The 15,929-nt window shown below is 43.0% G+C and overlaps 1 long non-coding RNA gene across 1 annotated transcript in view; it reads left to right on the top strand.

The window, feature by feature from the left end:
- Nucleotides 1-11,244, top strand: part of LOC137453235 (uncharacterized) — a 120,013-nt gene extending 108,769 nt beyond the window's left edge. The window contains exon 3 of the long non-coding RNA XR_010990297.1: nucleotides 10,785-11,244. This is a non-coding gene — a long non-coding RNA (uncharacterized lncRNA). The remainder of the gene's footprint in view (nucleotides 1-10,784) is intronic.
- The last annotated feature ends 4,685 nt before the right edge of the window (nucleotides 11,245-15,929 follow it).

Below are 15,929 nucleotides of genomic sequence, written 5' to 3'. Positions count from 1 at the left end.
TTTTGGATGGAATTCCCCATATTGTCATGTGTTCTCCTCAGGGCAGGAGTGGGTTTGCTTTTGTGTTTCTGACAGCCAAACCAGATTTGCTGCAAAAGTACAGTTTGTAGACTTTTTTTCACTTTAATCAAGCTAGAGACTAAAATGAAATCTATATAATTTCCTTGTGTGACATGGTTCAAACAGAACCATGACAGGCGGCTGGTGTGATCCTGGATTCCCACATAAACTTCAGTGAGCATCAGACTGCCAAAATTCCATCTCTAGTATTCTCAGGTTAGTGACTGCTTCTTGCACAAGAAACAAGCACAGAACAAGAAAGAAGACAAAAGGCCAGAAACAAGTACACTAAGAACTGCTGACACAGCACTGAAGTTTAGAAGTGGGAAAAGATAACGTTCTAGGTATGGAACCTCTAAGGAAACTTGCTGGTTTTCCCACGATTGCAGCTCTTTGATGATGTTACTGTGATGACTTATTCATGCCTTGCTTTCCTGACATATTTCCCTGAACAAATTCTAACCAGGAGTTCAGAGAAACCTCAGCCTGTGTGGAGGCATTAGACTGATGGAAGAGGAATAAGGAAAGAAAAGTCTGGACAATTTGTTTTCACATACCTAAAATAAACTGTCCTACATCTGAGCATAGATGAGACCTGTAGCACCTTACAACCAGTAACTAGAAACTGTTTTGTCTCTTAGAGGTGTCACTAAGTCCCTTTGCAGCACAGCTGGTGCTGGCAATACATGTAGCTACTTCATAGAGATACTCCAGGAGCTACAGTTTAGTTTTTCTGAGGGCAGGAAGGATCATGGACTTGTCCCCTAGTTTTGTCCATACCCATGCAAACAGCATCACTAGATGTACATCTGCACATCTTACTCCCTGGAGAAGAGCAAAGGATACACCTTCCCACTCTGCTTGACTGCTAAAACACCACCAACAGTTGGGGGGGGGGGGACACACAGGCTCTTTGAACTCAGGTCCTGGCAAACAGTGCAGTTCTCTGGTTCATCTTTAACTGGACAACTGATGCAGAACATCTCCTATTATGAATTCAGCTGAGTTTTACTCTGCACAACAGAAACAGTTTTTCTGGATGGATGGGGCCATTTCTTACAGACAAAGAGTCCATTGAGAGTAAATTAAGCACAACTAATTGGAGAAACAAATCTCTCACAGTTTCATAAGACTTTGGTCTCAGTAAATAAGCAGCTCTTCCCATGCCAGAACTAGCAGTATCACAGCAAAGGGTTTATTATGCTTTGTCCAAGCCAAATACCATCAGTCCCAATATGATCACTACACCTGTTTTTGTCTAGAATGGATGAGCATAAACTCTTTATATGAATTCCTTTCCCAGTTCTCACAGGTGTGGTTGGTACCTGTACCTCAATTAATCCTTTAGGAACCATTGTCTTCTATAGATATGAGATTTTTTTCTAGAGGCACAGTGCAAGTTGTCTTCTGGAGTAAGGACAGAGGCAATGGGTGAGGTGTTCCACTGGGCAGCAATAGATATCTGCTGAAAAATTCCTCTTGAAAGCTTTACTGGGCAGAGCAGTCAAGCTCAGACTCACAGCAAAGTCAAAAAAGTGTCTTTTGGAGAAGAGTCTGTTTCATTCTGTATGGATTGTGATGAAAGAGGTATTTCTACTGTCTGTGATGGTGTCTCACAAACCAAGCCCTTGATCCTTTTTTTAGGCTGGATGTTAGGAAGAAGTTCTTCATAGAAAGAGAGATTGGCCATTGGAATGTGCTGCCCAGGGAGGTGGTGGAGTCACCATCACTGGAGGTGTTTAAGAAGAGACTGGATGGGGTGCTTGGTGCCATGGTTTAGTTGATTAGGTAGTGTTGGATGATAGGTTGGACTCGATGATCTCTAAGGTCTTTTCCAACCTGGTCTGGTCTCTTCTCTTCTCTTCTCTTTTCTCTTCTCTTCTCTTCTCTTCTCTTCTCTTCTCTTCTCTTCTCTTCTCTTCTCTTCTCTTCTCTTCTCTTCTCTTCTCTTCTCTTCTCTTCTCTTCTCTTCTCTTCTCTTCTCCTTCTCCCTTCTCCCTTCTCCCTTCTCCCTTCTCCCTTCTCCCTTCTCCCTTCTCCCTTCTCCCTTCTCCCTTCTCCCTTCTCCCTTCTCCCTTCTCCCTTCTCCCTTCTCCCTTCTCCCTTCTCCCTTCTCCCTTCTCCCTTCTCCCTTCTCCCTTCTCCCTTCTCCCTTCTCCCTTCTCCCTTCTCCCTTCTCCCTTCTCCCTTCTCCCTTCTCCCTTCTCCCTTCTCCCTTCTCCCTTCTCCCTTCTCCCTTCTCCCTTCTCCCTTCTCCCTTCTCCCTTCTCCCTTCTCCCTTCTCCCTTCTCCCTTCTCCCTTCTCCCTTCTCCCTTCTCCCTTCTCCCTTCTCCCTTCTCCCTTCTCCCTTCTCCCTTCTCCCTTCTCCCTTCTCCCTTCTCCCTTCTCCCTTCTCCCTTCTCCCTTCTCCCTTCTCCCTTCTCCCTTCTCCCTTCTCCCTTCTCCCTTCTCCCTTCTCCCTTCTCCCTTCTCCCTTCTCCCTTCTCCCTTCTCCCTTCTCCCTTCTCCCTTCTCCCTTCTCCCTTCTCCCTTCTCCCTTCTCCCTTCTCCCTTCTCCCTTCTCCCTTCTCCCTTCTCCCTTCTCCCTTCTCCCTTCTCCCTTCTCCCTTCTCCCTTCTCCCTTCTCCCTTCTCCCTTCTCCCTTCTCCCTTCTCCCTTCTCCCTTCTCCCTTCCCTTCCCTTCCCTTCCCTTCCCTTCCCTTCCCTTCCCTTCCCTTCCCTTCCCTTCCCTTCCCTTCCCTTCCCTTCCCTTCCCTTCCCTTCCCTTCCCTTCCCTTCCCTTCCCTTCCCTTCCCTTCCCTTCCCTTCCCTTCCCTTCCCTATTTCTGTGCAAACAGGAAGTTGATGACTGTTTTACCAAGCATTACAGCCTATATAAACCCCAGAAGTAACTAGTGGGTAAAGACAGAACAGCAAAGATGCACCAGGTGATAATGAGACAACGCATGCTCACGCCTAATGCTAGCATACAGCTTAATGACCTTAAAGAACCATATTCAACAGAAATCCAGCTCTAGTACTTGTTAGAAAAAAACTGTTGTAATGAAGATTACATTGCTACATGTGAAGAGGTTTCTTAATAACCCCAGCTTCACGTACAAGGGCTTTTAGGCTTTAATTTGTTATTAAAGCAGATCAATTTCCAAACCTCACTAAGCAGCCACTTAGGAAAAAAAGTGTGAGCTTAAACTATTGGATTAGCTCAATTGTTCAGGGACACTCCAGTCTTGCCTAATTTTTTTCAGACACTTTACTACTCTTGCATTTATTTATTTTTTTGTTTACTGTAAGAGAACTAAAGAAGAAAAAAAAATAATTATTAGATTCCAACTGAAGAACCAGTGGCAGGAGACAGAAGAATTCAGGTTCTCAAACCACCTTTATCTAGTTCTACTTTGGTAGAATGGAATAGAATAGAATAGAATAGAATAGAATAGAATAGAATAGAATAGAATAGAATAGAATAGAATAGAATAGAATAGAATAGACCAGACCAGGTTGGAAGAGACCTTCAAGATCACCGCATCCAACCTATCACCCAACACCACCTAATCAACTAACCCATGTAACCAAGCACCCTGTCAAGTCTCCTCCTGAACACCTCCAGTGACGGTGACTCCACCACCTCCCCGGGCAGTCCATTCCAATGGGCAATCACTCTCTCTGTGTAAAACTTCCTCCTGACCTCCAGCCTGAACTTCCCCTGGCACAGCCTGAGACTGTGTCCTCTTGTTCTGGTGCTGGCTGCCTGGGAGAAGAGACCAACCTCTGCCTGTTTACAACCCCCCTTCAGGTAGTTGTAGAGAGCAATAAGGTCACCCCTGAGTCTCCTCCTCTCCAGGCTAAGCAGCCCCAGCTCCCTCAGTCTCTCCTCATAGGTAGCCCTTTTGGAGGCAGTTGTGCCCAGTGTGACTGAAGATAGGTGTGACAGAGCAAGTCCAGGTTCTAGTCCAATATTTCAAAGAAATTTTATCAACTTGATAAGAACCTTGCCTTGCTTGCTACTTCTTCACTGGGGAGAGGGGTTTGTGACACAGATGTTCCATTGTCATGTAATTAAATCTTTCAAAATGAGGAAGTTGATTTAAGTTTGTATGGGCAACCCCCACACTGGCACTTCTTAACTTGACTTTTCTCCCAGTATTGTACAAAAGAGATTTAATAATTAAAACAACTAAAAAAAAGCAACCCAACAACACACAAACAACCCAAACCATCACAAAACCTGAGGCAGCAAAGTTGCAGTGGGTCTCATTGTAAAGTCAGAATTTGCCTAGAGCTGTCTTAGCTGTGACAATTATTGTCTTTTCTCAGAGATGCTTCTTGGCAAACACTGACTATACAGAGCACATATTGCAGCCATAAGTTGTGGACTGTGTTTAAGCACTGACATGAAGGTTTTTTTTTAATGCCCCCTTCCTTTGACAAAGTCCCTGATACATGAAGGCAGATGTCATGATCTCAAAGCAGTTAAACATAGGTATGCTTTGCCTTTTTAGATGCTTTGTATGGCACTCAGATGCTAGTGCAGAAGGGCACAGGTCTTCACAGAATCGCCAAGGATGGAAGAGACCTCAAAGATCATCAAGTCCAGCCTGTCACCACAGACCTCATGACTAAACCATGGCACCAAGTGTAACATCCAATCCCCTCCTGAACTCCTCCAGGGATGGCGACTCCACCACCTCCCTGGGCAACACATTCTAATTAATGACTCTCTCAGTGAAGAACTTTCTCCTCACCTCCAGCCTAAACTTCCCCCTGGTGCAGCTTGAGGCTGTGTCCTCTTGTTCTGGTGCTGGTTTCTTGAGAGAAGAGACCAACCCCCACCTGGCTACAACCTCCCTTCAGGTAGTTGTAGACAGCAATAAGGTCTCCCCTGAGCCTCCTCTTCTCCAGGCTAAACAACCCCAGCTTCCTCAGCCTCTCCTCCATACACCCTGTGTCCTGTCTGCCGCCCCCCTGCAGATGTCCTGGATAACTTATGGCCAGACACTTCTGGTTGTAATTTTTATCCCACTCTATGGGTCTGGACTGTGCAGTGACTTGTCTACATCTCAGTGAAATGTTCCCTGAAGTCTCCATGGCAAATCAGGCCTACACTCAGGTGGCTCAGTTGGTAGTGCATCAGACCCTTAACGGGAAGGTTGTGAGTTCAAGCCTGCAGCGGGCAGTTGTGTCCTCTCTACTCTAGTCATGAGGTCTCTGGTGACAGGTTGGACTTGATGATCTTTGAGGTCTCTTCCAACCTTAGGAATACTGAAATATTCCATTTGTGACTTGCTGCATCTTTTCATAGAATGGCAAAGGTCACCAAGCAGCATCAAGGAGTGGTCAAACTGGTGAAGGCACCCATTTCTGAGCAGAGAGAGGAGTCCCAAGCATTTCTCTGCTAGACTGGGTGACAAAGTCCAAAGTGTTTCATTTTCCCTTTCACTTAATGCGGATAATAAACAGCTCCTTTGTAAACTGCTCTGAGCTCCAGCTCTTCATGCATACAGGGCTTTTCTCACATAAAATAATCCACATTTGGAAATAGGTAAAAATGCTGCAAGTCAAAACACACATAATGCTTCTTAACAACCATTAGCCCTTCCAGGTAACTGCAGTAGGTGGAGGAGAAAGAGGGTACCAGTGTGCTAACTGAAGGCTTGCCAAGTTTTGCTTTTGTCCTTTTCTAAGGAAAGAAATGCAAGGGATGGTAATGGGGTGAGTAGAAAATGCTTGCCAGAAGCCAGCAGTAAATGAAGTTCTGGCTGCAGCCAACTGTGATGGTTTCTTTTTTTTCTGGTTTATAAAACAGTGAATTTGGACTCTAGGCTACCATTCTGATTGTCCTTATGAGAGTGAGCAGAGCCAAGAGCTTCTTGTTTTAAAATATCATTTCCATAACTAACAAAACCCTGCATAGTTTCTCTAGAACTGCTGCTGCAGACTGATATTAGTGGTCTAACTTTGAAGTCAGGAAACATGGAAAACTTCTGTCAGAGCCAGCCTGATGATGTGTTTGTGCTTTGTACTGCTGTTCAGCTCAAGATGTCACTCCTTGGATGGGCCACAATTGGCAGTGGTGCAGAAAGTGTGGATTCAGGTCTCCACAGAGAATTGACCTGAAAAGCAGAGTAAATTAGGTCTTTCAAAGATCCCTCCTGATCAAGTAGGTTGGTTTGGGAAGTAGAGTAATCCACTGACCACTAGCATGGGATTGCCATGTGAATCTGAGATCTTCCATAAGGATGTGTCCAGAAAGTCAGATTTAGGACTACCTCTGATTGATCTGAACAGCAGAGATTAGTAATAACCAATAAGAATTGTTTTCCATTCTTCTTGTCCAAGAGAAGCTGGGTTTTGGGATCATATTTCCAGAAATTGGTGATGGATGGTGTAGTAGGGAAAATACAGATGCTAGACCACAGCACAGAGGCAGGAAAAGAGAAAATGTAGAATTTGTGTGACTACAATTATATTTTGTACCTCACAATACTGGGTAGGAATTATTGGTGAGCTAAACCAGGGCTGCAGTTTTGTGAGGCCAGAGAAATTCACTCAGCAGCTCATTCTTCTCAATCCCTTCTGCTCTTTTTCTTTCTCCTTGCTCTGGGCTCCCTGTGCCTATCGTACATCAGCTGCAGCACTGTGACTGACCTGACCATCAAACACCTGTAACTGAAGGATCAGAGAAGACAGATATTCCACATATTCTTTCCTGGCATTTGGGCTTATCCAGTGTGCAGTTGCAGGCACTGGTAATGGGAATCACTTCTGTATTTCAATTTAATTCTGTTGCCATCACTATTCTGTGCTTGCATTGTGATTTGAGTGCTTTGTCATACCCCTCTGCTAAATCAAAACCCCATGTAATGTCAAGTATCTGCAAATGAGTAAATTTAGTGTCAAACATTAAACCTTCCTCATGTGGAACATGTAACAGAATCAAGTCAGAGAGTGTTGGACCCTGACAAGCATCAACCACATTCTACTAGGAACAGATTAAGCTCACTAGCATGGCAAAAAACATACCCTTGCAAAAAGAAGTGAAAGGTTTTCTGTCCACTCAATGATGACCTTTCTCAGGGATGTGTTTTATGGGAGAAGTAAGGCAGGGAATGGAATCAAAGAAGGGTAAAGCCAAGGAAGGAGAAATGGATTAGGACAGAATAAGACAAGACCCTTTGGCTGTAGTGATCAACTAAATTGATTCAATTGCTTGCAAAATCATAGCCTAAGGTTGATTTTTGAGGGCTAAGGCTGGGCACCCAGATATTTTATGTTGATATGTGGCAACAATAATTGAAGGCCTGAATCTTGACCCCCAAACCAAATTCTGCAGTAAGTAGAAGGAAAAATATGGCAGAAAGTATTGGATAAGGCTTTGCAGGTCATCAATCCTAGTACTTTGCAGGTCATCAATCCTAGTACTTTCACAGCTGAGACTTGTGACAATAGAACATCCTTGAGGGCAGTTACTGTCATATTTGCTCAACAAGCAGATGTTAACTCCAGGAGTTGAAATATGGACAATCTGACTATAACCATGTGAGAAATCACAATGATGTTCCCATCTGTCTCCAGAGGCTGGTCATTCTGGAAGAGCCAGGTCCCCTAAGCTCTCATTTCTAAGTGTGAGACTAATATTTCTATTGTGCCTGATCAAGTCCAGGCAAGACCTGGAGAATGAGAAATAAAACAAAAGAAGTTGAAAGGGACACTCACTGTAAGACATTCTACATTCAAACCTACTTGTTAATAATCAGCCAACTTCTTGATTGCATTTTTATTTAGAACATTTCCTGCTCAACACAGGACTGGCTCTGGTCTCTATTATAGAACAATCCTGGCAGGCCTTGCTGCAAAGGCACAGCTCCTCACAGCACTGAGTGCACTGGAGACACTGCAAAAAGTGTGCAAGTTCCTATTAGCTACTGGACAAGTGTTGTTTTGCTTAACACATGTAGAAGTGCTTCCTAAATATCTCACAGAAGAGCAGATGTGAGTCATACTTAGCAGCAATGTGATTGTCACCCTCGATGCAATTTTCTTTTTAGTTGGCTTATTTGTTTGCTTTTCACATTTTCCTGCTTCTAAAGCTCTGCCAGTGAGTGCAGAAGGCTTTCTGTGTGCATTGCACTTGGCATTTAACATGGAGCAATCACAAGACACTAACCTGTCTGTTCCCCTGTTACTGCTGCATTACATTCTTTGGTCTACTATGATTTTGCTTCATCCTTTATTTGCAGCTCACTGGAATCAGTTGTTCAGCTTGCAGAGCTTCATTCCCTTTCCCCTTTTCCCAAACATCGAATCATAGAATCAGTAAGGTTGGAAAAGACCTCAAAGATCATCAGATCCAACTTGTCACCCAACACCTCATGACTACTAAACTGACTACCTCATAACTAACTAAGCCATGGCTTCAAGTGCCATGTCCAGTCCCTTTTTGAACACCTCCAGGGATGGTCACTCCACCACCTCCCTGGGCAGCACCAATGGCTAACAACTCTCTCTGTGAAGAACTTTCTCCTCATGAGTTAGTCTTCATTTTAACTAGAGTAGTTTCTTCACATTGAACTCTGACATCAGTTACTAGCTGCAAACAAAGGCCAGGACAGATGGACTTGCAGGATATAGGATGTTCTTGGTTTTCAGAGATGGGGAACAGCTACCAAAATAAAAACACATAAGCAATTTCCACATCTAATGGTAGTCATATCATGATTATCATTCTAAAATAATGGAATGCTCTAGTTATAAAGCTAGGAAGAGGAGTCTTTATTGTGGGCTGCCTCAGATTTCCTTTTTTCCCCCTTGGATTTCCCTTTTAATCATGATTAAAACCCCATGGATTGCATTAAAAAAACAAACAACCAATTAAAAAAAATCCTTAAGTCACTGCCTCAGTGCAATAATTCAAACCACAACTGCTTATTCTTCTAATCAATAGTCTGCTGACTGGTGGATGAGAAGCTCAGCATGAGCTGTCAATGTGCACTTTCAGCCCACAAAGCCAATCAGATCCTGGGCTGCATCAGGAGAAGTGTGGCCAGCAGGGCAAGGGAGGTGATTCTCCCCCTCTACTCAGCCCTGGTGAGACCCCACCTGGAGTACTGTGTCCAGTTCTGGAGCCCCTATTACAAAAGGGATGTGGACAAGCTGGAAGGTGTCCAGAGAAGGGCCACGAGGATGATCAGAGAGCTGGAGCACCTCTCCTATGAGGACAGACTGAAAGAGTTGGGGCTGTTCAGTCTGGAGAAAAGAAGGCTCCAAGGTGACCTAATTGTGGCCTTCCAGTATCTGAAGGGGGCCTACAGGAAGGCTGGGGAGGGACTTTTTTAGGGTGTCAGGGAGCGATAGGACTAGGGGGAATGGAATGAAGCTGGAGGTGGGGAGATTCAGGCTGGATGTAAGCAGGAAGTTCTTCACCATGAGAGTGGTGAAGCCCTGGAATGGATTGTCCAGGGAGGTGGTTGAGGCTCCATCCCTGGAGGTGTTTAAGAGCAGTCTGGATGAGGCTCTGTCCAGCCTGCTCTAGTGTGAGGTGTCCCTGCCCATGGCAGGGGAGTTGGAACTAGATGATCCTTGTGGTCCCTTCCAACCCTGACTGATACTATGATTCTAAATATGTAAAGTGCATATAACATTATTGAAAAGGAAGTAGAAAAGGAAGGGGAAGAGGAGAAAAGTACTAAACTGCCTTCAGGAGTACGTTCATAACATTGTCTTTTGTTTTAATGTTCACCCATAATTATTTCTCATCATCTTAGTTAATATTCTTTATTTCCCTTTGTAAAGCTGCTTAAAACAGAACTCATCACCTTAGTTAATGCTCTTTATTTCCCTTTGTGAAGCTGACTGAAACAAAACTAAGAGGTTACTGAAGTCGCTGTGGGTTAAATGTAAGAAAATGAAAGCTCTGCTTCACAATTGCTTATCTTGACATCTGTGATACAAAAGACAGCTTTTCTTTTTAAAAGTTGCTAATCTAAATTCTGAGGATGACTCTCTGTTCTTTTTACTGACAATATTCTATTATGCCTAAGATTGTCATGAACACAGTGGACTTAAAACAAGTTCCGGTAATTGCAGTAACATAAGCTGGGAAAATAATGTGCCCTTAAATAGATGATAGATTCCTTTCATAGTGAATAAAAGAAAGGATTCAATCAAATCCCATCCTTCTTTCCTGAATGTGAAGGAAGCTTAAATCAGCCTCCAGATGTAAGGTTTGTAATTTGTTCCTATTTCCTTAATAGAACAAATATGAATCTTGGCACGGATCAGCCATAACTCTCGTTCCTGATCCAACAATGTGGGGAAGCATATGCTTAATTTCAGTCTTGTGGATAATCCCATAGATCCCATAGTTCAGGGACTAAATGTGGAATACAGCTTTGTGGCTCAGGTGTATTCCCAAGTTGAATAATCAAAGTCATCAGCTCCTTTTCTTCATAGACGAACGGCATGAAATGTATAGCGTTGGAGATTTTCTTAGAGAAGCTGAAAATCTACCCCAAGATGCCTAACAAAAACATATTAATAGAGAAAATATATGTTTGGATGAAATGACTACAGAAATTCAGAGAAACATAGACTTTTCAAGGAGTGACTCACCCCATCTATGTGCCTCTTGTCATAGCACTATGCTTGGGGTTTTATTCAGTTTTCTTTAAGGAACTGACAAAAATGATCTGGCAAAACACATTTCAGAATGCATCTCTTTTGGCAGGGCTCTGGAGTGAAGTCCTCTGAGAGGGGAGACAGTTCAGCCTGAGGATTTTGGTTCCCTGACTGCTTTGGAGGCCTCCTTGCATTCCTTGATTCCTACTCAGAAGAAAATTTCAGAGTTGCTGAGGCAGCTTCTTGCAGTCCCTCTGCCTGAGAGAGGGAAACGTGTTATTGACTCCCAGCCCACTGGACTCAGAAGAGAATCGCTTGCTGGCTTCAACAGACTCATTGGATTTGACTTGCCCTCCCCAAGCTAATAATTTATCCTCTCAAAACTCTGTTGCCTGAAAGGGAGAAAAAGCCCTGACACCTAATTTGAAATAATTGTGGAAAAAACACTGGGTCTATTCCCCAGTTCCATTGAACCTGATGGAGCACAACTTGCAAAGCAAGTTCATGGTGCCTGGGTTGCATTAGTGTGTAGCTGAGTTTCTTCCTTCCAGAGAAAACTTGATCCATAAACCAGGCCAAATTGAAAATCCAAAATGTGTCAATGAAAATGAACAAACTATTAAAAGAGCTTAAATCTGATTAACTGAACTCTTCCCATGGGCCATTAATTTGTACATTCAAGTCTCAGCAGTTCTGCAGCTCAGCTGATAGCAGACATGGAGAGCATCTGAATTTAGCAAGAGTGTGGGTTTATGAGATTTCCAGAGCAGTGCTGCAGATCCAAAGGATTGGCATCCAAATCTCAAGTGCACATCTGAATCAATGTTTTAGGACAGAGGTCTGCTACTTCTGTGGTGGATAGTTAGATAGATGGAAGCTAGATAATGGTTGAACTTGATGGTCTTTTTCAGCCATAGTGGTTCTGTGATTCTCAAATACAGGTTCCCCTTTTCCTTCTCATTCTGTTTAGGAAGGATTGAGAACAGATTGTCTGCTCTAAATTAATAACTTGACCATTGTTCTGAAGCCAGGCTATATAATACTCTTTCTTATTGTTTTCCTTCCCTTATTCTCTAAATTTTGTCTTCCACTTTACAAAAGCAATTTCTTCAGTGGGCAGCAAAGTTAATGAAGTCCAGTTTCCTATGCACTGTCTTTTGTCCCATGCACATTTTGCTAGTCAAAGACAGCATACGGAACTATTTAAACGTCATCTGGTTGCTCTGCTGGTCATGCAGCTGTGGCCAAATGGAGTTTATTCTGCCTGACTCTCCTCAGTGGAGACACAAATTTGGGCCTTCCTCCCTAAACTTGAATTTAGTTTGTAAGAATTTTGAGTTTAGAATGGAATGGAATAGAATGGAATGGAATGGAATGGAATGGAATAGAATAGAATAGAATAGAATAGAATAGAATAGAATAGAATAGAATAGAATAGAATAGAATAGAATTGAATAGAGCAGGTTGGAAGAGACCTTCAAGATCATGGTGTCCAACCTACCATCCAACACCACCCAATCAACTAGACCATGCAAACAAGCACCCTATCAAGTCTCCTCCTAAACACCTCCAATGATGGTGACTCCATCACCTCCCCAGGCAGCCCATTCCAATGGGCAATCACTCTGTGTAGAATTTCTTCGTAACCTCCAGCCTAAACCTCCCCTGGTGCAGCTTGAGACTGTGTCCTCTTGTTCTGGTGCTGGTTGCCACTCTGAAAGTATTGCTAAAGAGGTTCTAAGTACATTTTTAAATGGGGGTTGCAGGCAGGCATCTTCTGGAAAGTTATTTCCACACACACCCCCACCCACCCACCCACCCAGACAGCACCCAAAATGCTACTCCTTTCAGTAGGTTTACATAGGTATAAATTTCTCAGAGGATTGTTGAGAACAGGCACACCAGTTTCAATGACAGTTACTGGAAATGTCAGGTTCTTGCCAAGAAATATAAAGAAGGCCAGGAGGGGGAAGAAATTGTCTTTGTCCTTCCTATTTGTGTCAAAGTTGAAAACCTAGAGGAATTTAGTACACTGTACCAAACTTGTTAGTCTGCAAAATCAGCTTAAATCTGGGCTAGTGATGCGCTTCTGCAGTTGAACTGAACTTGTAAGACTCATTTTTAGATATAGAAATCACTTGGCAGTTCATTCCCTTCAGGAAATGTGTTCCTCTACCTTAGGTCTCCATGTCAGAGTGGATTCTGTGAGTGAGATTTAAACAGGAATATTTTAAAGGTCTGTTTCAATGTGCAGCAGCAGCTAAAAAGCTTCTCCATCAAGCCTTATTGTGGGGATGTCATCTCTGGAGTCATCTGACAGTAAGGGATCGATGTGCTCAAAGCTTCCCAAGGAAAACCAACCTTTTTTGCATGTTGCCATGCACAAGACCATGAAGGACAACTGTGTTTCTTAATTTCTGACTGAAGTCCTCTTTGAGTACTGGAAGATTTATTATGAATAGTGCTTGAGGCCAAAGTTTGTTTCGTGTACATTTCACTTCCAACCTTCACAGTTTTCAGTGACTCCTTTTACTTCACTGCAGTGAAGTTTCTCTCCCAGCTTCCTAATAAAACTGACTGTTAGCTTGGCTGTCTCATTGTGCTGGAGAGCACAGTGGTAGTAAGTGTTGCTGGGCCAGCTGAGCAAGGCTTGTCATGCTCCTTCTCACACAGCACAACACTTTGGCAGCAATTTTGCTTTCAGTACCTGAATAGCACTTGTCCATTGCACTGCTAGCAGCAGTTTAACCATTAATTACATTTCCAGATTGTGGATTATGGTTCAGGATAGTTTACAGATGCTGAATATTATAAACTAAGGCAAAGAAGATGCCCAGTAAAATGTGCAGGAAGCTAAGCTAAGCAATCACAGATACGTTTTTATCTGGGTTTTATTTTAACTTCTGTTTGTTTTCATTATTATTTTCTTCCCAAAGCAGACCTAAACTGAAAGAATTAATTCAGTGACTATAGGGAGGAAACTGGGTTTCAACAGAGCAGAGGTATGCATCAGCTGAAAATCCTGGCTTCTGCAAGGAGTTTTTATAAGGTTGTCAGAGTTTCCATCAATGCAACTGTATTTTTGTCAGTCAGTCACAAATATTTTCCTATTGAAGTTAGTCTGCACATTGCTCAGATTGTTTTGAGCAAATAAGAATAGCAAGTCCAAAGAAAATGCCTGAGCTTAACTTCATTTTATTCCCTCTTTATGCTTCCACGTTTCTGACCTGCTTCCAGTTTCAGTTTTCCATGTGAGAAAAAATACGAGCCTGCTGGCAAAGAGCAGCATTGAGCCATAGGCTTTCTGTGTCTTCATAGTAGTGCTTTAAGGTTTTCATCCAAGCTATGACACCTCTGTACAATGTAAACATACCTGATTATCAGATTTCCACTTCTGCGTCAGCATTAGGAAAGAAGCAGCAGTTCAGTGGAAATGAGCAGTTCTGCCTGAGATGGAGTGGGATCCAGCTGACATGCCCTTACCATTGTCAGCTTTGCTGGTGTAAGCCACTCTCCAGCATGTCCTCTTTACCCTGTCAGGCTTAACACAAGGTTGTGAGCCTGCTAACCCTCAGAGTCTTTTTGTAAAGGAATACAGTTCATATGAAGCCATTGGAGGGCTCTGACTAAAATCCTGCTGCAACGCTTAACATTTGTGGAAGAGGAATAGCTGTCCTCAAACAAATCATTGCTGTGTATTCTATAGGGTGCACATGTGAAAGCAAGCAGAGAAAAGTCAACCTAAATAATGAAGCAGATGATGGGATGGGAGCAGTGGGAAAAAGAGAAATAAAATGGCAACTTTTCATGAACCAGAACTGAACGCTCAGAGGACAAAACAGAAAGATTATTGTTTGCAGATGTGATTGTGGCAATAAAAGAAGGACATAATAAACTGACAAACAAACCAACCACTCTGATTTACAATTGTCACAGAACTCCTCAGTAATCATCCCTCAAACTGCAGCATGCAGTTATCATATTGCTAGGGTAATTGAGGCATCTCTTGTAGTAAAACCTTTTGGAGTAACTCTGCTTTGGGAATGTTATTGCAGGAAACTTTAGCCTGTTTTGATAGGGAGTGAACCAAAGTAAAGTGGTATGGACAAACTAGGAATGAAAATGAGTACAATGAAAAGCAAATGCAAAACAAAACAAAAGCCACCAAACCAAACCAAGCCAACTAACCCAAAGCCCAAACCAAACCCCAGCACTGGGAGATAATCAGGGATCATTAAATATGCCCACAGTTTCTCTGAAGAGAAAGGTGACTGGGTGACATTCAGACAAATTGCACTATGCTGAAGAAAGTTAAATCAGCACAATGGGTCAAGAAGGAAAATGAAGGCGTAGTTGTGCCACATGCTGGCATGCTTTGGTTAACCTAATCTAAGCTCTCCCAGGTAATGGTAGCTGTTAAGATGTGACAATACCAGCTTTAGCACATGCTAATAGCCACAGTGTGTTCTCTCCAGCAGATCTGGATATCTGCTATAGGTGCTTTCACATGCTAGCTTCATAGCATGCCATCTCCTGCTGTTCTCACCTGGGCTAAGATTAGGCTATCCATAGCACACATCTACCACAGTCACATTTCGTTTTTACTGGGCAGACACAGTTTCAGGGTGTAGTTTTTCTCACCCACGGTTAGCCGTCTGAAAGCTAGACATGTAAACAAGTAGTTTAGGCTCCCTCTTTAGTCAATGGAGAGGATATGTCTTCCAGAGAATGATTCATTTTATCCCAGAACATTTGTGCTGCTGGGAAAATGATCCAGTCACCTAAATATAGGAGCTCAGTACCATTTGAGGTACAGTATCCAAAACATCATCACGCGGCTGGCAGGCATGACATAGGACTTAGGAGAAACCTTGGCCTTCTGGAGAGTCAGTAGCTGGAGGCCAGGTTCCTATGGTGTCTGAAACACCACTAAATGCTTATGTTTAGGCAACTGAAGCAGGCATGGAATGCAATTTGTCTTCAGCCAAGGACTAGTTAGCAGGAAGATCTGTGCCAATAGCACAGCACCATCTTAGATACAAAGGCGCTGTTTCTTTTCTGGGAGAAGAGGCAAGAGAGGCTTTTCTGTTCCTGGCTTTATTGTTTATTTCTAGGGGGGGAAATAATGAAAAGTTCAGGATTAAAGCTTGAACTACACTTTGTTTTGCTGTGTTTAGGGTGACTACAGAAATAGAATATTTATGGGGAGAAAAGCATTCTGGTAAAACAGATTAAGTTAGATGGCAGAAGGGAA

Source organism: Melanerpes formicivorus, unplaced genomic scaffold (genome assembly GCF_026170545.1).
Source record: "Melanerpes formicivorus ecotype bairdi unplaced genomic scaffold, bMelFor1.0.p_v2 SCAF_63, whole genome shotgun sequence".
Classification (NCBI taxonomy): Eukaryota; Metazoa; Chordata; class Aves; order Piciformes; family Picidae; genus Melanerpes; species Melanerpes formicivorus.
This window is presented reverse-complemented; position numbering and strand designations above follow the sequence as displayed.